At 46.7% G+C, this 21,177-nt stretch overlaps 1 protein-coding gene across 4 annotated transcripts in view; it reads right to left on the bottom strand.

Annotated features, from left to right (window-relative positions):
* Positions 1-21,177, bottom strand: part of SHISA6 (shisa family member 6) — a 283,910-nt gene that overhangs the window by 162,458 nt on the left and 100,275 nt on the right. The window lies entirely within an intron of this gene.

Here is a 21,177-nt window from a genome sequence, read left to right as displayed (position 1 = left end):
TTGTTCACCTGACTTCTTCAAGCAATGTTCCCTACTGACACACTGGAAAGGCTCCCAAGGATGAGAAACAACCAAAAGCTTTACATTGTTCCTCAAACCTCCGCCCTACTGAACACTCATTTATCACTGACATTAGTGTCCAGGCTGCTTGTCAGCTGAGGATGAACCTGATGAATCCTGTGCTGGCCACACTCGGGATGCAGTGAGGACAGGATTTGGTGTTGACTCTCAGAAGTATCTCAGGAAGGATCCTGTGATGTGTGGTGTTCAGCCTCACCTCTCACCTTCCTAACACCCTGCAGTCTTCTGACCAGCCCCTCCACAGCTGGGACTGATCCAGCACCGCCCCTCCTTTCCATGGCAAGAGCACCCAGAGCTGTCGGCTTCACCAGGCTACCACTTATTGACACCAGCAGGGCTGATGTGTCCTGGGTCTGCAGCAGCCTTTAAAAACAAGCAGTCATGAATGTGGGCAGGGCACAACTATTTAGACTCCTAATTAAAGGCCCTGTTTATCACCGATGGCTGCCCAGAGTCTCTTCTGTGCAGATACACCCATTAGAAATGCTAAGATTGCATCCTAAGAGCAGGTCCTGGCACTTATTTCCAAGAGGTATCAGGAAGGGTTTGGTGAATGTCACCCACTCAGTGTTGATCAGCCCCTCAGGTTGGCAGGACCAGCCCTGATTATGTGTTATTATAACCAGAGGGCTTGTGTTAAATCACTGAAGATGCTCAGATGGGAAGCTGGCGGTCAGTCCTAGTTTGTTCAGCTACCAGGATATGTTAATCTACAATATGGAGTGCTCCTCAGACTCAGAGCTGGTGCTACCAGGCTACATAGCACGGCAAGGCTGGTTGCTATCAAATATTTCACCTGTTTCAGAACCCCATTATTTCAAGGCACAGATATTTTAAGGCATATTTCTCCCCATAGTCCAGCTAACTCTTTTTTCCGGCTCACTGTTGGCATTAGCAGATAACAGATGTTCTTCAGCTCCAATGTTCTGTCAATGCTGATTTATGGGTTTGATTGGGAAGCTACAATGCAAGAATCGCTCGCCCTGGGGAAGCGGGAATGCAGGGTCTCTAAAACGTGAATGACCAAGGAGGAAGTGAAGACAGATTGTTCACACGTCGTCAAAACGCCACCCAAGGAAACCATCCTTCCAGTAAGTTGAAAGAAAGCAGAAAGCAGCATTTCTTCATGTAATGCCTAATTAAACTATGGAACTCACTGCCATGGGAAGGGAAACAAATAATTAAAAACAAAAAAGGAAATTTAAAAGCAGATTAGACATGCAAATAATGACACGACAGTCCAGGTACAATGCCAGGTGTGGAAATCTCCAAAAGTCTTGTTATTGGGAGTGGTAGGAGGACCGCGGAGACAGGTAAAAGATAACTCTGTGCTTCCATGAGTCTTACACTTTTTTCCTAAGCCTGTCTAAAATGGGGCTGAGTGGGACCGGATAGGTGTATAGTAGATTTCTGCCCAAGGGGAACCACTCCTGTGCTACTAGGAAGCGGGACATATGGTGAGTGTACAAAAAGGGAAATGCTTCCTGTAACACCTCGGGAAAGCTCTGGTCTCTGGGTAGGTGGTTTCTGCTGACAGCAAGAGATCTAAATTTGGTGATAACTTCTATATAGAAATCACAGACCTGAAATTACCTTACGCTCACATTCTGGTATATATATGATCCACATTGCAGTTAGAAGACAGTTACCTACAGCAAGCTTGTGGAAATGGTAACATGATGTCTTGACATCCATTTATGGGTTGGAATGGAGACTTGCAGAGCTAAAGGAAGCCTGGATGAGCAGGGCCATGATGAGAACATGGGGAGCTGGAGATGCTGCTGAGGGGCAGCAGGTCCACAGGAGCAGCCCTGTCAGTCCATCCCCATTTACCCCACTGGTAGCAGCACAGGCAGGTGGACAAAGTGCCAATTAGACAATACTGTCTGACCAGTTTTGCTTACTAAATTGTCCCATCCAGGCATTACTGAAACAACAGAGCTCTTCTGGGCATTCAGGTCTCCTAACCAGACTGAAACTTGGAAAGACAAAACCCACTCACCTATAGTATAAGAAAACTGATATTGTTCCAGAAATGTTAACGTGGAAACGGTTGAAGGGGTTGTTGAATAGTGGTGCTGCTTTCCTACACAAGATTTGGCTTGCGATGCTCATCCACCCTCCTGAAGCCCCTGTCATGTGCAACCTGCCCCCAGACCCACGAGCTCCCCATGTCCCCTGCACTTGGCATTCACACACCCAGGACAGGGCAAAATTAGGGCGTTAACTCTGCTTTTTCACATGATATTTTGCTGTATGACACAAATCATCCCTGTCACCGCACAGCAGATTTGCAATAAACAATTTTTGCTACTTTTCAATAGCTAAGCCAAAACCACCTAATCAATATCTCCAGCTGGGACTTGCTTAACAGCTCATCAGGCCATGCATAGTTATTGTTGTACAAGCTAACGTGGACAGTGTCACTTTGATAACAATAGCCATAGAATATGTATGAATGCTGCTGAAGCACCCTACTAATGAATGTCTCCAGGTTGGAAAGCAAATCACAGAGAGGAGAGACAGACAAGTGGATATTTAAAATATTCCCCAAAGTACTTAACAGTCATTGAAACAGCCATTGAATGGATGGCTATAAAAAAGAGAAGCAAGTAATTAGGGGCTGTTGTGATGGGTTGAAGAAATGAGAGCAGGTTCCAGTGGCTGGCCTGTCCTGCATTGAGATATGCAGATTTAATTGATTTTGCACATATTGGTAGAGATTCACATTTTCTGATCACCAAGATGCTTCCAATAGCGGCCAGTTTGGGACTCGGGACTGTCAAGCCCCGCACAGATGGTGTTTGGCTGGACTTCATTTACCCAAACACCAAACCTCTGCCAGCAGCTTGCACAGACAAAGAAAGCTGCTTTCTGTCTAATTTGTCATTGTCCATCTGTGTTTCTGACGGTCGGTGTTGGGAGGACGGCGAATGGGTGCAAAGCCAGACTTTCTGAACAACAGAGCCGAAATCTATTTCGATTTCCACCCGCATCAGAGGAAACTGGCAGGGAGCAAATCCCTGTGGTCGTAGCAACTCAGCAGCGATGGAGGCGAGTGAAGGAGATGGCACCAGACTCCCCTCATCAGTGCACAGAAAACTGAAATACCGTTTAAATTCCATTTAAACACAAGAAAAGCTTTTCTTCTTGCCATATCCCAAACCCAGCTGGACATAGCCCAGGGGAATCTGCACTGAGCCACAGGGTGTGACTGGGTGGGCTCCAGAGGTTCCTCTAGTCCTGGTGATGCTGTGATGTTGTGGCTGGCAGGAAGCAGATAGCTGTTAACAAATAATAATTAACCCAGGGTGATGAGTTTACCTAGAGTTTCTGTCAGAGAAGCCACATTGGTTACTGGGGCTGGACTAGGATCAAACTCTCCCTTCCCTCTTATCTCCCACCTCCTTAAGATCAGTTGCTGCATTCATCTGACGGATGAGGTTCGGGATTTCTGAGCGCAGCCTCACGGCGGTGATGCCAGCGAACAGAGCTGTGGAATTTTCCTAGCGCTCTAAAGCCCTGCTTGGCAGCCCTGGGGAGGTAATCCAGACACACTCCCCGTGCTCTGGGCCACTCTGTGCCCAGGTTCTGTGCTGGCTATACGAGAAGAAGAAAATATAAGAAAGAAAAGGGAATAAAATCCCAGAAGGAGATGGAGGTGGGGCTATGGAAAGCTTCACATGCTTATCAAGCTCAGCCCTTGCTTAGACGCAGAGATTCTAACCTAAATTAATAGATCCTCTGGGGTCTGCAGAACTGGGCTAATATTTTGCAAGAATAGCTCTCCCCTGCTTCTTGCCCTCCAGTATGATGAAGACAAAATGCCTTCATTATTGCAGCATTTAACAGTGTGCAGTGTTTACGAAGAGGATGGAGGATGTGAAGAAATCCAAACCAATTACATTAATCTCACAGCAAATAAAGCTGCAAATATTTACCTTCACTATACTGCTTTATCTTATTGGACAAGCTCTTGAATTAATCTGAATCCAGTCCTTTAACCTTGCTCAATGGATTGTTCTCTCTGGCATCAGGAGGTCACCTAGACTTAACTGTTGGTCTCCACAGGATGACACCAACTCATCTGTAAATCGCGCTTTGGAGAAATGAGCCTCATTTAAATCTCCTTCATCTATCGCAGTGTTCGTAAGCGCCGTTCTCCTGCCTCCATCAAGTCCCTTGGTGCTTCAGCGTGATCCTGCAGCGCAAGAGGCACGCAGAGCAACCGAAGCAAATGATTAACGAACAAAACAGCAATGTTGAGATGTTTTGCAAGACCTTATTCCTGGAATGATGTCAGTTCTCCACTATGAAGCCTTTTCTCACAGGAACCCATTGATATAGGCAAAACTCTCCTTAAAACGTAGGCCTCAGGTAGGTGCCCAGTCTACTACAAATAAACCTGGCCTAGAAAGCTCCAGCGCTTTCTTTTTTCTTTTCTCATGTGACAACAAATTCAGTATTTGATGGCTTCATCAAATAAAACAAAGCAGCAGGCACTGGAAGGTGTGAGTAGCAAATGACCTTGTTGGTCCCCACAGACCACGCTAGGGACGGACAGGGTTGGTCCGTTGGTGAAACAGCCAACTTATCTCTTGTTTTGCCTACACTTTTCCATCACAATCCCGCCTCAAATTGCAGCTCCTTCACTTTACCCATCCATATAATCCCAGTTTTCCGAGCTCATTTTAACCCAGTGCCCAGCAGTGACTTTCTGCTCTGCCCAAAAGGTGGTGCTGGGTGTGCTCAGTCCCAGCAGCGCTTGGCAGAACATGCACCATTAGATAAAGCTTTGCAGAAATCCAGCTACGTGGGTTTGGAGCCCACCTGCAAGTAATATTCAGGAAAGGATTTCTCTTATGTGAAGTTATTTCTATGTATTTCCTAAATGACAGATCAGTAAATACAATTTTTCTCATGACCAGTGAACGTCCCCAGGCTTTCTTTTAATCTTAGACCATGGAGTTTCAGGACTGGTCTGGATTTGCCACCACCTGAGCTGGTTTTGTCTTATTCTAGCTGTTCTAAAAGTGCAGAGACTTTGACTTAGTAAACTTGGCCTGGGTAAGCTCTGCTCAGGGACCAGTCTGTGACAATGGTCTGATGAAGCCAAGTAGCCCATGGTGGCAGCCAACAGCCCTCTGGAGCCTGGGGAGGCTCCTGGGCAACTGTCAAGCGTTAGCTGGGGGTGGATGAGGAGGAATGAGGTTTTCATAAGAAAAATGTATAAAAATAGTCAGAAGTAGACCCAAAGCAAGGAGGGAAAAACTGCCAGCACCACCGAACTCCTCCCAGGAAAGGACTAAGGATCTAAAGACTTCTCGTAACCTGCCCTGCTCTCTGGGGAAAGCAGGATCTGTTGGTTTTAGGACCCAGAAGGACATGTGAAGGGTGAGCACAGCTCCAGAGGACAGGGGTACATACAGTTTTAACTGGTTTATTTATTAGGCTTTTCTCTACTGTTTAGACATTTCTAACAGGTGGATCCAGGAGGGTTTGAATGTCTCAGAGAAGGAGACTCCACACCCGCTCTGGGCAGCCTGGGCCAGGCTCTGGCACCTCCCAGCAAACAAGTTTCTCCTCACATTCAGATGGAGCCTCCTGTGTTTCAGTCTGCGCCCGTTGCCCCTCACCCTGGCGTTGGGCACCACTGAACAGTGTGGTCCATCCTCTTCACATCTACCCTTGAGATATTCATAAACACAAGTGAAGGAGACTCACTGCTGGAATACGTACTCTGGGCATATCATTGAGTATCCACCAGATGAAGCCGCTAAATCACAACCAGATGCTCTTAAAAACCAGCTGTCCTTACTCCAGCAAAGCTACAGCATTGCTGTAAACATTGTAAGGAGAGATTTCTCAGGTTTGAATGCAGGATTTCGGACTCCAGGGTCAGTGTGGTCCCTCTGGCAGGCAGAGCATGGCAGCACTGATCAAGCACAACCGCAGCTGGGCCTGCAGAGGGTCAGGGTCAGCTCCAGCACAGCTCCGCCAGCCCTGGCTGCTGGAGGACAGCCGGACAGCACCGGGGATTCTGCAAAGAGCACAGGGAGCTTGGAGGCATTTGATTTAATATTTTATTCCCTGAGACTCTGGGTGCGGACTTTGAACTAAACAGCGATCTCTGCTCCTGGCTCTCCTCTCTCAGAGCTTTCAGCACGAGGTATCCTCACTGACTTCACTTTGGCTACTGTGATATAGAAAAGCAATTTGTCCTCCAACTCAAGGTGCTACATCCTATCGCCTCGCCCAAAGACCCAGGGATCCCAAACATCACAGCTTATAACATAACCCACAAGTTAGGAGGAGGTTTCCCCTGGTCTACAAGTAGCTATTACTAAATGCGGCAGTCTAAGTGTGAAAAGTTGAGACCCTTTATCATGGGCCAGGGCTTGTCGAAACTTGTTGATCTTTTGCAATCACCACTTCCCCCTGATTTCTGCATGACACAAGGGGCAAAGCAGAGACACCTCAGCGTGGCACAGGACTTGTCCAGACTTGTCCCTCTTTCACAATCACCACTTTCCCCCCCCCAGACTTTCCTCTACTCTGGGAGCTATAAAAAGCCCACCAAAACCAGCACGCTCAGGGGGAATACCAGTCTCACCTAAGGGCCTGTCCAGTCTCACCAAAGGGAATAACCAGCCATCGGAGGACGCCGCGCTCCTGACCCCAGCATCCTCATCGTGGAACATGGAGGCCACACATCATCGTACAAGTCCTGCCATCCACACTGCGGGGCCGTAAGAGACTGGATCCCTCACTCTTTTCTTTCTTCCTTTCTCTCTGCTCTTTCCTTCTCTCCTTTTTTCTATACCCCCACTTCTTTGTCTCTCCTCCAGTATATATATTACTCTCTCTCTCCCTTATACCTTAGTTTTCTTCCTTCTCTACCACTCTCTTCCTCTCTTTCCCTTTTGAACATATAACACCATCTTTAAGCTCTGCTATTGATTTCTGGATAAATTTCACATTATAGCTACTGATGGTTGCCAATACACTGCTCGTAGTAGGACTTCCGCTGTTAATGTGTTGATAAGTTCTGTTATACTTTTGCCAAGTCACCATTCGCTGTAACCAATATTCCAACAAGTACTTTTAGTAAAACTCACAATTGAATTGGACCCCGGAGGTGATTGTCTGTCATTCCCTTCACATAACCACGCAGAATTAACCCATTGTTAACTGACACCTGGTCTCATCTGTTGAGTCAGGGCGTGTGTCGCGTCTTGAGTTAATTCATCCCTCACCCATCTGTTGGGACGGGACACAGGCAGAATCCTGGGCTGCTGACTGAGGCTGTTCCACTGACTGAACAGATCTGGAGACATCACAGGAGAAACGGCTGGACATGCTGGGTTACTGTATGAGACGGGACAAAATTTACAGACAGCCCTGTGAAGGATGGTTGAATTTCATGGGAGGTTAAGGGGGAATGATGTGAGAAATGGCCAGACTTTACAACATGAGGGAAGAACAGGGAGTGTTTGTGCAGCACAGCTCTGCAAGGCCAACAGTGTCTGCGGAAAAATATTGCCAACAGTATGTAAGGCCAAGACTACCTAGGTCCCAGTATCAGAAATACAACTGAGCCTGTTCCTGCGGTCAGGACTGTGGTGGGAGCTTTGCCTTAACATCAAGCAAGCACACGGACGGATGGACTGAGCATCTTGTTGGTGCTTGTTCCAAGCCTGATGACACTGGCTGCCACCTACCACTTCATAACACGGGCGAGAGGAGATACTGCATGAGCAGAATTCCCTTCTTGCACCTCATTCTTCACCATCCTTTTAGAACAGCACTTGTACTTAATTTCCTCGCTCTTGCAGATGATCAGGCATTATAAAGAAAGAGAAACAGCTTTTCAAAAACCACTCCCCGGATTTGCTTCCGGTCTTACTGACTTCAAGGATTGTCCAAGTGTAAAAACATCACCACTGAGGAGATACTCTTGATTTATACTATTGAAAGAATGACCTCGTTCCCTCTGCCAAGGGAATGCACAGTGGGCCAGGGGAAGCACTGGCCATGCCTTGCACATCACCCGTACCTCATGGTTCTGTGCTGAACCCCCATGTGGATCCAGCTCAGCCTGAACAGGCACCGGCAAACCCACCGCTCCACACAGCCGAGCGGGTCTGAAACACTCAGCGACTCCAACACGTCTTTGAGAAGCAGCAAAGGAACAAGTTGGAGAGCTGAGGGGCAAACGGGAGGAAATGTGTTTGGGATTTAAAAAGCCCTAGGAAGGATCTTTGTTAAACCCGGAGGAGCTGGCAGGGTCCTGGCTATTTGCAACATCTTGCAAGTCCTTGAATTATTTGGAAAAAATGCAGAATCAGAAATATTTTATTAACTCGCCTTAGTTTTGCTGAACTATCTGTTTAAGGAAACAAAAAGCAAACAAGCAATTCCCACCACTCCACATGAAATGTTTCACTTTGACGTCCTTCAAGGGAAATCATTTATGTTTTCACTCAGAGCCAGCTCGTTATGAAACATCTTTCAATTGTCATTTAAAGGCAAATCCTGAATTTGAAATGAAACACATTGTTGAACGCCAGACAACAGACTTCCAGCTGAAAGGGAGCAGCCGACTGCTTGCCAGGGAGCAGGAGCCCCAGCACGGGGCTGGCGTCCTTGCTCTGCCCCTGCACCCAGGGAAATGCCAGTTCGGAAGCAGCACCCGCGGCCCAAGGAACAACCATGATGCGCATCCCACCCAGACTTTACAGACACATCAGTATCCGAGAAGAGATTAAATACAACAGGGAAATTGCACAAAGCAATAATAAAGGCGGGACACCGTAATAAGCCTGAGTTCCAGGTCATTAATTCCTTGTTATCTGGCTGCACTCAGATGCTCTGCAGATACACTTTGCTACCCTTTATTTTACTGAACCCAAACCTTACCCTGAGGTTCCCTTTTGCTGTTTATATCAAAAGGCGTGTTGGCGCCATATTCCCAGCAAGCTCCGTATTTGGCAGGATTCCTTATACGTTATATATATGTTTGATGAGAACAAGACATGGGCTCAGCTACATCCCCACACCAAGGGGGCAGCAGCATCTGCAACGGGCCGAGCCCCAACACGTCAGCCTGCGGGACAGAAAAACACCGGCGGGATCCCAGTTCTAGTGAACTAGAAAAAACCATAGTAAATATATCAGGCACAACTGAGAAAATCGAAAATGCCACTATGGATGCTCTTCAGGGGCTCCAGGAAGAGATATCATCACTAGGCAAGATAGTCCTACAAAATCGCATGGTCTTAGACCTCCTGACTGCAAAAGAAGGGGGAGTTTGTGTGGTGATAAACCAAAGTTGTTGTTCATATATTAATCAGGAGAAACGGGTAGATATTCAAAAGATACGGGAACAATCTCAGATCCCCTATCTAGTTACTAGAGACAATACAACATGAGGATTCTCTAATTTATGGGAAGGCCTCACTTCCTGGCTTCCCAACTTAACCTGGTTACGATCCTTATTTGTAGCTTTAGTGGGAATATTAGCTTTAGGGATACTGGTCTGTATGATGATGAAACAAAACTATGAAGCAAGAAGCAGAAATTCTGTGCTATTCCATTTTAAAGAGCCTGTTGTATTTCAGGAGGTAAAACACCCTCGTAGGAGCGGGGGAAGAGAAATGCAACCACATTTCTGCCACCGAGGCTCAAACAGACGCTAATGAGGAGCCGATCATTCTGAACACCCAGAGCAGCTCTTTCCCCACCCGGATCAGAGAAGATGCAGCTTCTTTAGTTTCAATTGCTGCATAAAGAGCCAACTCTAATTTCATCTCCTTCTTTAGAGATGTTGCTGCGCATTTCCGACTATGCTGTTTGCTGCGTGGAGTCTGAGCAGCTCTGGAAACTCCTGATTCACACATTAAAGAAAACATCATCTTTAAAAAAAAAGAAAAAAAAAGATAAAAAAGGAAAAGAAAAAGATGCAGCTTCTTTTTAGAATGACTTTACTTTTCAATTGTCCAATATCTGTATTTCATGTACTAAAAAATGCAATTCATTCAACCATAATAAAAATTCTCAAGAGCCCTTTGGGACGCCACTTGTTTGGATTTGGCCAGATCTAGCCAATGAATTTCGGTTCTGCAACGCAGGCTTGTTTGTTTTGCTACTCATTCTAGGAAGGACAACTGATCAATTGTTTTAATTTTAAATCAGAGAGCTAATATCTGACTTTGGCTTCCCTTGTGGTCCTCCAGTTAGTGCCTCTGAGCTGCAAAGATCACTTTGGATTATTCTTTTCTGTAGCTAATTCGCTTACCCCATATGAAGAATACCAGCTCTCCTTTCCCCATTAGATTGCGGAAGATGCAGTTTTCTTATTTTTAATTATATTCCTTCAAAAAAAGCCCTAAAGAATAACATGTATTCTATAGTGAGGGCAGGCGAGCTGTGCAGAGCCAGTTTCCCAGCTGGGAAGTTGTTGAGGTTTTGTGATCTTTACGTTTCCATTGACTTGCTCTCCCCTGTTATCACAGTATTTCTGTTTCAATGACCACGCCAGCACAGACTGTGGAACCAAGATTGCCGAACGCGCTGTTTTCTGGAACCCTCCGCTTGTTCATCCCTCCCCTTAGCATTTTCCTGTTTTCTCCATATTTCTCGTTCTGGTTGTGCCGCACCTGCTGCTGGACGCCTGGGGTGTCCCTCCGCCTCCTTCTCTTCCTCCTCCTGCTCTTTATCCCCATCTAAATCTCTTAGAAACCAGTCATCTCTGCATTCAGACCCAGATTCTGCCCCAAATCTCACGTACCTTTCGCTAGCTACTCTACAGATAGGAAATTGGGGTCTCAGTTGAGGGTCACCTTCCCCTTCACCCACCTCCTTTTTGTTCTGCATAAATAAACTTGTTGAGCTTTGTTTGCCGTGTTCCTCCCTCAGAATCAATTATTCTTGCAGTTCTCATTTGTTTGCAGATTTATCGCTTTGATTTCTTACTGCACATTGATATCCCCAAATCTGGTCTCTCCAGTTACCCCCAATGGTGCTAAATTACATTTGTACTTTGTGGGTCAGAGGCTCCAGCTCCGATCCCCGCGGCAGCCCCAGAAAAACGATGTTGTGATTTCATTTTCAGTTCTGCAGATCAGCTCTGGTTCAGCCTGCCCCTTCCCTCGCCGCTTTAGGTCTGGTCTAATTCCAGTTCCCGCAGCTCTGCTCTGTTCCCACTGACACACTCATTTTGTGAGCTTAATTTAACTGGAGCTGATGCTCCATAGATCATTCTGCAGCCAGAGCACATTGTGCTCTGCGGGCCTGCTGATCCTCACCAGATAAACCAAGCAGGCTGGACCATGGCACACGAGACCATCGGGGATTCCAGATCCTCCAGAATATACAGTGTGATATAAAAATAAGAATCTCCTGATGAATTTGTGAGTATGGCAGGATAAACAGAATGTTCCCTTCTGCCTGTAAAAATGTAATGTTTCCTATTGTTATTTCCACGTGAAACTCTGGGGCCAAACTTAAACTTGAGGATGATCAGTCTCAATTAAAAATTCATTGGTAAGTGGGGATTGTTTTCGATGTTAACATTCCAGGTGTTACTAAAATTTCTTTGGTCACCATCCCTGGAGATGCTAAGAAGCCATACAGATGAGGTTCTTAGGGACATGTTTTAGTGTAGCATTAGGTTATGGTTGGACTTGATGATCCTGAGGGTCTCTTCCAAGCAAAATGATTCTATGATCCACTCAGCGGCCTGGGATAAGTCATCGATGGCTCATAGAAAAACGCAGTGGCCCTCCGGCGGTCACCCAGATCACCCCCTGCGAGGAGATTCTGACCATCCCTGTGTCCATCCTGACACATCTGCTTAGCCTGGATTTAACCACTTTGGAAGGCTGAGGAACCCGTTAAACTGTGGGTTTGATTGCTTGTGGATTCAGCTATTGCCCCTGGCGCCTGTGCCAAATGAAGGGTGACAGCATTGTGGGCATGGGAGGGCTCTGTGATTTCCATTTTAAAGCTGTTCTGCCATTCTGAAATTTTCTTTAATTCCAGTTTAGAATAAAAAAGAAAAATTGAAATCACCTTACATCTTTTTTCCCCTCAAAAATATCCTGGGTTTGGGCAGTAAAAATATTTACTGATGTCAGCTTGAAGCTACAATTAACAAAAACTTACAAAAAACTCATCAGTGCAAATGTTTTTTGTTTCTATGCTTGAAAAGCTTCCTTAGTAAATAAATAAATCACAGAATCATAGAATGTTATGGATTGGAAGGGACCTGGAAAGCTCACCCAGTGCAATCCCCCCATGGAGCAGGAACACCCAGCTGAGGTTCCACAGGAAGGTGTCCAGGCGGGTTTGAATGTCTGCAGAGAAGGAGACTCCACAACCTCCCTGGGCAGCCTGGGCCAGGCTCTGCCACCCTCACTGAGAAGAAGTTTCTTCTCATATTTAAGTGGAACCTCCTGTGTTCCAGTTTGAGCCCATTACTCCTTGTCCTGTCATTGTTTGTCACCAAGAAGAGCCTGGCTCCATCCTCCTGACACTCCCCCTTTCCATATTGATCCCATGAATGAGGTCACCCCTCAGTCTCCTCTTCTCCAGCTCCAGAGCCCCAGCTCCCTCAGCCTTTCCTCACACAGGAGATGCTCCACTCCCTTCAGCATCTTGGTGGCTGCGCTGGACTCTCTCCAGCAGTTCCCTGTCCTTCTGGAACTGAGGGGCCACAACTGGACACAATATTCCAGGTGTGGTCTCACCAGGGCAGAGCAGAGGGGCAGGAGAACCTCTCTGACCCACTGACCACCCCCTTCTAATCCACCCCAGGTACCATTGGCCTTCCTGGCCACAAGGGCCCAGTGCTGGCTCATGGTCATCCTGCTCTCCCCAGGACCCCCAGGTCCCTTTCCCCTACACCGCTCTCTAATAGGTCATTCCCCAACTTATACTGGAACCTGGGGTTGTTCCCACCCAGATGCAAGACTCTACACTTGCCCTTGTTATATTTCATTACATTAAATGAAAACACATTTATTGAAATTAATTCCCATGGGGAATAAAACAAAAAACCAACCAACTTTGTCAGAATTACGTTATTCACCTTGGCACCGTCCCGCCCACTGCACAGTCAACACCATCCGTGGTGTCACCCGTGTCCCCTCAGGCCCGGGCAGGGTCTGAGCCCTGGCCCAGCAGCACTGCAGGATGCAGGGGACAGCTTAGAACTGACACGTTAGCGCTTTCTGTTCCCACTGGCCATGTCAAAGGCCTCTGAGATCACTCCGGGATGGCTCTGCCACTTGGCCAGGAGCTGTGAGCTCCTTTCCAACGCCCACGGGCTCTACCCAGCTCCAGGGATGCTGTGGCACATCGTTTAACGGCGTTGCTGCCAGGCCGGTCTGTCTGCAGGTGAAATCCAGGGCACAGGCAGTGACTCAGCCCAGCACACTTTCCTCTAACCCTGGCTTTTATTCACACACTCACAACCCTGCTCCCTCGCAGGCTGGCAAAGGACGCGGTCTGAGAAACTTTATGGTTGTTCAGGGCTGGTCCAGGAAAGGCAGAGCCCTGACAGCTTCACTGGCACTTGGAGGACACTGTACCCACAGCACTGGGCATGGGTGACCACAGAAATGGATTTTGTAATAACACTCATCCCCTGCGATGCCTTGGGCTCAGCAGCTGGCCTGAGAGCTACACAACAGCCCACAGGGCCTGCAGTCTGCCCAGGGCGTCAGTGTGCTGGGACAAGTGACAACAGCCACGCGCAGCTGCAGCCAAGGAAAGGCCAGAGCCAAGCAGCTCCAAGTGGCACAACCTCTATTCTTCCGAAGGCAAGGGTATACATCAAAAAGGCCCTCAGGCTGCATTTTGAGCATATGCTTGTGCAAGCCTCTGGGCACAACTCGTCTGTTTGCCTCCCTCTGGGGACACAACAGGAGTCCCGAGGGGTTTGGAAAGGTGCAGCTGACATTTGTATGAAGCTGTGCTTGACCTGTCTGGGAGAGCCAGGCCACATCCTAGTCTAACAAGGCTGGGAAGACACGTCTGGCCTTGTAAATATAACATTTAAATGAAAAATCCAGCACATCTGGCAAATGCACATCTGGATCTCATGCCACTTCTGTCCCGTTAATTGCTCCAGCTCATGTCAACCATTATCACCATGAAAAGTTAGGGGGAAAGTAAAAATCTAGTTATCTAATGGATTGCAGGATAAAGGCAAGCTAATCGCATCCATCTTGCTACTCAAAAAATTCAGTGAATACCTGGCAAACGGAAGGTGATTAGGACACGGCAGAGCAGCCTCCTGCTGTGATGTGAGCACTGAACACAATAGAGATGATGCTGAGGATGACGGTTGCTTTCCTCTGGCCTCAGAACCAAGAGCTTTTTACCCAAGTGTGTATTTATCATAATCCCAGTGAGACACAGAGAAACAGCAAAGGGGCCTGAGGCAAGAGCTGGAGTATTTGGGTTGCTCTGCACTGCACTGTCCTGTAGGCAGGCAGACGGGAAGGTAGAAGAGATTAGATAGAGAAGGGATGTATTGTCTTCTTGTCTCTCCCTTTTTATGTCATTAATCAGCTTCTCAGATAATTTGTATACGGCATAACTTAAAGCAAAACAAAGCCTGCAGAATGATTTGTGCCCTTATGAATTCTTAATTCAAGCAGGACAGCAGATAACGTCTCTCAAAATGCTGCTACTGTGCTTTAGAGCAGCAGCCAATTAATTACTGCAGAGATGGTGTTTCAGAGCCACCTCATCTCTTAAATAAATCTTCTGTGTCCAGTGACAGGGAGAGTTCTTATTCCACAAGCATAACACAGAGGGACAGCTCTGCACTGGAAAAATAGCTTTGTCTACCATAGAGGAGGTTTTGGGTGCCAGGAACAACCCAGTCAGACTCGTGGAGAACACTTTCTGCCCACAGAATCCCAGAATGTCAGGGGTTGGAAGGGACCTGTAAAGCTCATCCAGTGCAATCCCCCCATGGAGCAGGAACACCCAGCTGAGGTTCCACAGGAAGGTGTCCAGGTGGGTTTGAATGTCTGCAGAGAAGGAGACTCCACAACCTCCCTGGGCAGCCTGGGCCAGGCTCTGCCACCCTCACCGGGAACAAGTTTCTTCTCAAATTTAAGTGGAATCTCCTGTGTTCCAGTTTGTACCCCTTAACCCTTTTCCTATCATTGGCTGTCACCCAGAAGAGCCTGGCTCCATCCTCCTGACACTGCCCCTTTCCATATTGATCCCCATGAATGAGTCACCCCTCAGTCTCCTCTTCTCCAGCTCCAGAGCCCCAGCTCCCTCAGCCTTTCCTCACACGGGAGATGCTCCACTCCCTTCAGCATCTTGGTGGCTGCGCTGGACTCTCTCCAGCAGTTCCCTGTCCTTCTGGAACTGAGAGGCCCCATTAGATTTGTGTTGCGTGTCGCCCTGTTGGCCTTGTCCAGCATCCCTCCTCCATGTGTCGGGCTATGGAGGGAAGGGAGTTTGGTACTTGGCGCCACCTGAATTATTCACCACTTTGTCCTGATGGCTGGATGCTGTGCTGGTGGAAATCAGTGGGAAAGCCTGTGTCTGGCTCCCAGGGAACCAAACAACGCACATCCGCTGTTAGCAGGACTAGAGGAAAGCCCGGCTCCAACCGAAGCATCAAAATACTGAGTGTCCTATTGATATGTAATAGTTACTCCATCAGTATCATCCTTGGGTTAATACATTTTCATCATCTCAACAGAAATTAAAATCTTTGTTTAGTTTGACATCTGTTTATTCCACACCAACACATTAAGAACGTTCTGCCCTTGGCAATGAATGAAGCAAAGTATGTCGTGGGGTTTGGCTCGATTTCTAATCTTTGAAGTTAAGACAGGTATAGAAATCTGCAGTTCCCTCTGTAACAGTTTGTTCTAGCAAAGAAAAAAGAAGTTTGAATGTTATGCTCTGATTCTAATACAAAATTCTCTCTAAACCTATTGTAGACCAAAAAAACCCCTTACTGCTGAAAGCAATGCTCAGTTTGGGGATTTTATAGGTTTTTCTTTAAGATACATATAGGGATTAATGAATAACCTCGCAGTGCCCTCAATGGCAGCTGGGTGCCCAACCGTATGTGGCGCCTTTGAAATGTTTCAAATGAGCTGAGGTCACTGCAGTCAGTGGGAGTTGATCCACTCAACATTGGGATTGGAGCCGCCAGAAGAAAGATGACCGTGAATAACAATACGTACCAGCCGAAAAACCCACAGCCTTTCGCCGGCCTGTTCTCATCTCTGGTTCTTTGTGCTCTTAGATGAATTATGTAAGCCTCGTGAAAAATCTTCAGTGGTTTATCTCTGCACCCACTTTCCTACAGAGTAAATTGCGAAACAGCGAGGTCAAAGCCGTAAGTCTTCTCCAGAGAGGGGCACGGGTTCCTGGGAGGCACAAGAAAAGAGCCCAGGGGTCCTGACTGGCTTCCAAATGAGAAGAACAAGATAACGAATGGAAAGAAACAAGATCATAATAAATCTTCTTCTGAAGTCTTGAATAATGAAGCTTTATTGTAAATCCATCACAAAGAAACGTTAATATGGAGCCACCAAATAGGTCAGGTTAATTACATCATCTGAAAATGGAGTGATACCTCCAGCCTTCATAAAAAAAGTAATCAAATCCCCCGGGAGCATGAGAGATGACTTTTTTTTTTTAATTAGTTGAGCATTAATATCTTTGTGCTAATATTTCACGGTATTCCTCTAGCTTAGCCGGGATGATACATTTTACCTCCTGTTTGCCAAAATATGCCATTTAGGGCTGTTTTTCTGTGTGCCAATTTGCATCCTCCATGGTTAGACCATCATAATGTCACGGAAAACCTCTTCGCTTTGCTGCAAAGAGACATTCGAGGGACTTGCAGTGAGCTCCTTCCCTCCCATGTTCGCAGCTCAGCTTCTGTTTGGCTCCCAAACCCTCCCCAGGTCTGCATTTCCAGCAACACCCCCAAACCTGCAGGACCCTTGTGCTTCCCAGATGCAGGAGAACATGGTGCGTGTCCCAAGCAGAGATGCACCGGACAGGTACCAATATTTTTGTACCCAGCTGACGCAGTTTTAACTTTAAAGCCCACTGTGAACATACCCACATCTCGCTTGAAAGAGAGGCACCGATGGCGCCGTGCGGGGGACCAGCCTCAGCGCCCCTTGCTGAGGCTCCTTTGGTTTTTGTTTCAGATACAACCACCCAAACCAGGGGTGGCCAGGAACAGGTTTTGAAGGGAAAACGTCTTTTCAAAAGGAACAAACATTCCCCTTGAGCAACTGAATTCTTTTTGAAACAGCCTCCTGGTAGGTTTTGTGGTTTGAAAACTTGAAACATTTTTCGCTTCTCAAAACAGGTGGGGTTTTTTTCTCACTTCTCATCCAAAAATACACTTTTCCCAGGAACTTTCATTATATTATTACAATATATTATCCACCCTTGTCTGTAAAATTTCAACGAAGATATGTATTATTTAGCTATATTAAAATACCTATTTATACTTATTCAAGCAAATGGTATTTTCACCAGCCCTGCCGCACCTTCCCCGCAGAGATTCCAGCAGACCCGCACTCCCCAACAAGACACTAATAGTGTCACCGAGGCTCCTGCAGCCAAAAACGTTTGTTTAAGGCTTCAGTAATTGCTTTGAGCTCCACAGACTAATAATTGCCAGGCAGGAGAGCTGTGAGTCAGCAGGCACTCTAATCCTGTGACCTGCAAAAGCACCTGGAGGAGGCAAAGGTTATTTAAGAAAGAAACATTGTTTTCTTTCCGGTTAAATCCAATTTCTTTGTGTTGCTTTGCCAATCAATGTGCAGTTGACTAAGGAGCGCCGAGTGTGACATACAGAAGTGGTAGGTGTTATTAGTAAGCGTATTAAAGTGACAAGAAAAACACAGGGCTCGGAGGCAGCTGAAAGGCACTGTGAAGCCTCACCGAGAAGAACGAACTGGTGACATATTCCTGCTTGACCCAGGGTTGTACAAATGAACCTCAGAAGCACAAGGAGAGATGAGGAGCACAAGTCTAAGGTGGTTAGAGAGAAGGCTGGACAACTGGCCAAAAGGCTTTGGAAAGGCAGTAGGAACATAAAAGGTTCTGTGGGAGGGAAAAAATAAAGAAAAAGAAAAAAAGATTGCTTTCTATAAATAAATGCGGGCAGGGAAAATGCTGGGGAGGGAGAAGATCTAACAGAAAAACTTGGCACAAGAACAAAAAGTATACGCTAGCCATAAATAAATTCAGAATGGAAAACTGAAGGAACTTTTGAGCCATCAAAGGAACAAAATCCTGGAACGGAAGGAGCAGCAGGAGAAAGAGAAGGGACGGGGTGTGAGCTGAAGGGCAAGAGGAAGGCAGGAGCGGGGAACAACTGCCCAGGCCTGCAGATCCACCGCGTCCTGAGTGGCCCAGACCCACCGAGACCACAGAATCCCAGAATGTCAGGGGTTGAAGGGACCTGGAAAGCTCATCCAGTGCAATCCCCCCATGGAGCAGGAACACCCAGCTGAGGTTCCACAGGAAGGTGTCCAGGCGGGTTTGAATGTCTGCAGAGAAGGAGACTCCACAACCCCCCTGGGCAGCCTGGGCCAGGCTCTGGCACCCTCACTGAGAAGAAGTTTCTTCTCAGATTTAAGTGGAACCTTTTGTGTTCCAGTTTGAACCCATTATCCCTTGTCCAATCATTGGTTGTCACCGAGAAGAGCCTGGCTCCATCCTCCTGACACTCACCCTTTAGGTATCTGTAAACATGAATGAGGTCACCCCTCAGTCTCCTCCCAGAATCCCAGCCTGGTTGGGTTGAAGGGACCTCTGCAGATCCCCCGGTCCAACCCCCTGCTAACGCAGGGTCACCTAGAGTAGAAGCATTTCAAATAGAAACACATTTCTAGCGCTAAAATTGAAATCCTTGCATTCAAATTTGGAAAAGGAAACATCTGGACCCACTTTAGTTCACACTCCTCTCCCTCCCGCCCCAGGCTCCCATACTCTTCTACCTGACCAGCGCCACTTTTCTCCATTAAAACTGGTTTGCACAAAGCAGTTTTTCCAACTCCCCAAAATAATTTCAGGCAACTTGAAGACATGTCCTCCATTCTGTAGAAGAATGATGAGCAGAGAATGATCCTAGGTTTATTTTTAATTATCTTTTTATCCTGATTTAGCTGTTGCTTGCAACAGCAATGAACATGCAAAGATTTTATGAGATCCTCTCAAGTAGGGTGCAAAGGGAGTTTTTTTAAGCTTTTTAAATCTTGTTTTTTAAATGCGGCTGCTTATGATTCATCGAAAGAACACAGAGACACCCAAAAACATCCATTCAGAGCTTAGACAGACATGCAACATCACTGGGTCAGGCATCTGCAGTTTAGGATCAGGTTTCCAGGGACTTGCAGATTAGGGATGCTATGGACTGGTCCTTTTACCAACAGAGCAAAACCAAACTCCAAACCCGAAAAATGTCCACAGATCAGAAATAAAACTAAGGCCACTACCAAATGAGTCTGGAGGTGGCTGATTCGTTCAATTTTAAACGATACAGAATTCATGCCTGGCACCTGAAGACTCTGTTATTCCAAGTGCACTTTGATTTGCCGATGAGAATGAAAGTAAAGTATTTGGAAGAAGCAGCACAGAGAGCATCTCCAAAAAGACTGAAGGGAAGTTTGTGTAACACTCAGCAAGAGACACCACTTGGCTTTTTGCTCAGCCACACTGTAAGACTCATGCAGAGCCCAATATTAGAGACTAGGTTAAATAAACCCCAGAAATAATGCTGGGTGTTTACCACGGGACTGGTAAAATGTGTTGCTGTTCTGCATAAGAAAAACCTCCTCTCTAAATGCGCAGGCAGTCGTCAGCTCGATTTACTGATACAAATAGGGCAGCTCAGAGTCAGAGTGAAGGCAGAAAATGTTTCCTTATATGCAAATGAGAGATCACATTATTTCACAGAAGTAGCTCTAATAGTTGGAGATTACTGAGTGCTTCCAGATCCCTGTTAAAGGAAAAAAAAGTAGAAAAAAAAAAAAAAGAAAAAAGCTCATCTAATATTCCCAGATAAAAATGACATTAATTGAAAGTTTGATTCCATCCCCTAATGAATTTTCCTGTTGCATTGTAATTAATAACTACTTACATCTAAAGAACTTGGTATCCCTTCAAATTAGGGCATTACTTATAAATATGCTAATGTTTTAAGATTAGTTCTTAAGAATGCCATACGTTGCCCTTACAATGGCTGTGAGGGTGAGGGACGTGAGGAAATGCTTCACGAATGTTACAGCAGCTGTTATTCAGGATACTGCGGAGAGGCAGCCAAGAACCTGGATCCAACCCTGCCAGGAGCCTCTGAAACCAAACACCTCCACACAGATACTCATGGGGACTCAAATACACCAGGTCTTACAGTAACCACCCCTGGGGCACGTTCAGAACCACCCTGAGATTGCGAATTTGTCTGATACCTGCCACATTTTATCATTTCCAGGCCAGGCGGGATGGATGGGGGCAGCTGTTCCAACCGCAGGGCACCCAGGCCAGTCCATCTGGGTCACCCCCCAGTCACCCCAGAGATGCTCCAGAGGGCAACCGGGTGGACGCTCTTTGGCCGTACGTGACCTCTAAACTTGTCCTTGAGGCTGCTCCTACCACACAGCAGCCACATCGCTTGGATGCTGCTTGTGACTCTTTAAAAATGGGCTTCAAGGATATATATATATATATACTTTTTTTCCTCGTTCCCGGTGAAGAAAGAAAAGTGAGGAAATGAAAACATTGCAAGAAACAAGCGGACACGTGCCGGCGCCTTCCCGCTGTCGCTGTTCCTGCTAACGCCGCGCACACCCACGGCCAGGCTGGGGATGCTGCTCGCAGCACCGAGCCGCAGGATCCAGGCCAGATCCCATCAAAGTCAAGCTGATTAGTTTAATTAGCTTTGTTTCCTTCCAGCCCCCTGTCTCTTTACTCCACTTATTACGGCAACCCATTTGAATGTTAAGTCATTAACCTCCATCACAACCCAATTAAAAAGCCCACCATAAAATACCATGTTCTTGCCATCTTGACTTGAAATAATTA

Source organism: Patagioenas fasciata, chromosome 18 (genome assembly GCF_037038585.1).
Source record: "Patagioenas fasciata isolate bPatFas1 chromosome 18, bPatFas1.hap1, whole genome shotgun sequence".
NCBI classification, from domain to species: Eukaryota; Metazoa; Chordata; class Aves; order Columbiformes; family Columbidae; genus Patagioenas; species Patagioenas fasciata.
The sequence above is the reverse complement of the archived record's forward strand: the minus strand, read 5'-3'. Positions and strand labels throughout refer to the sequence as shown.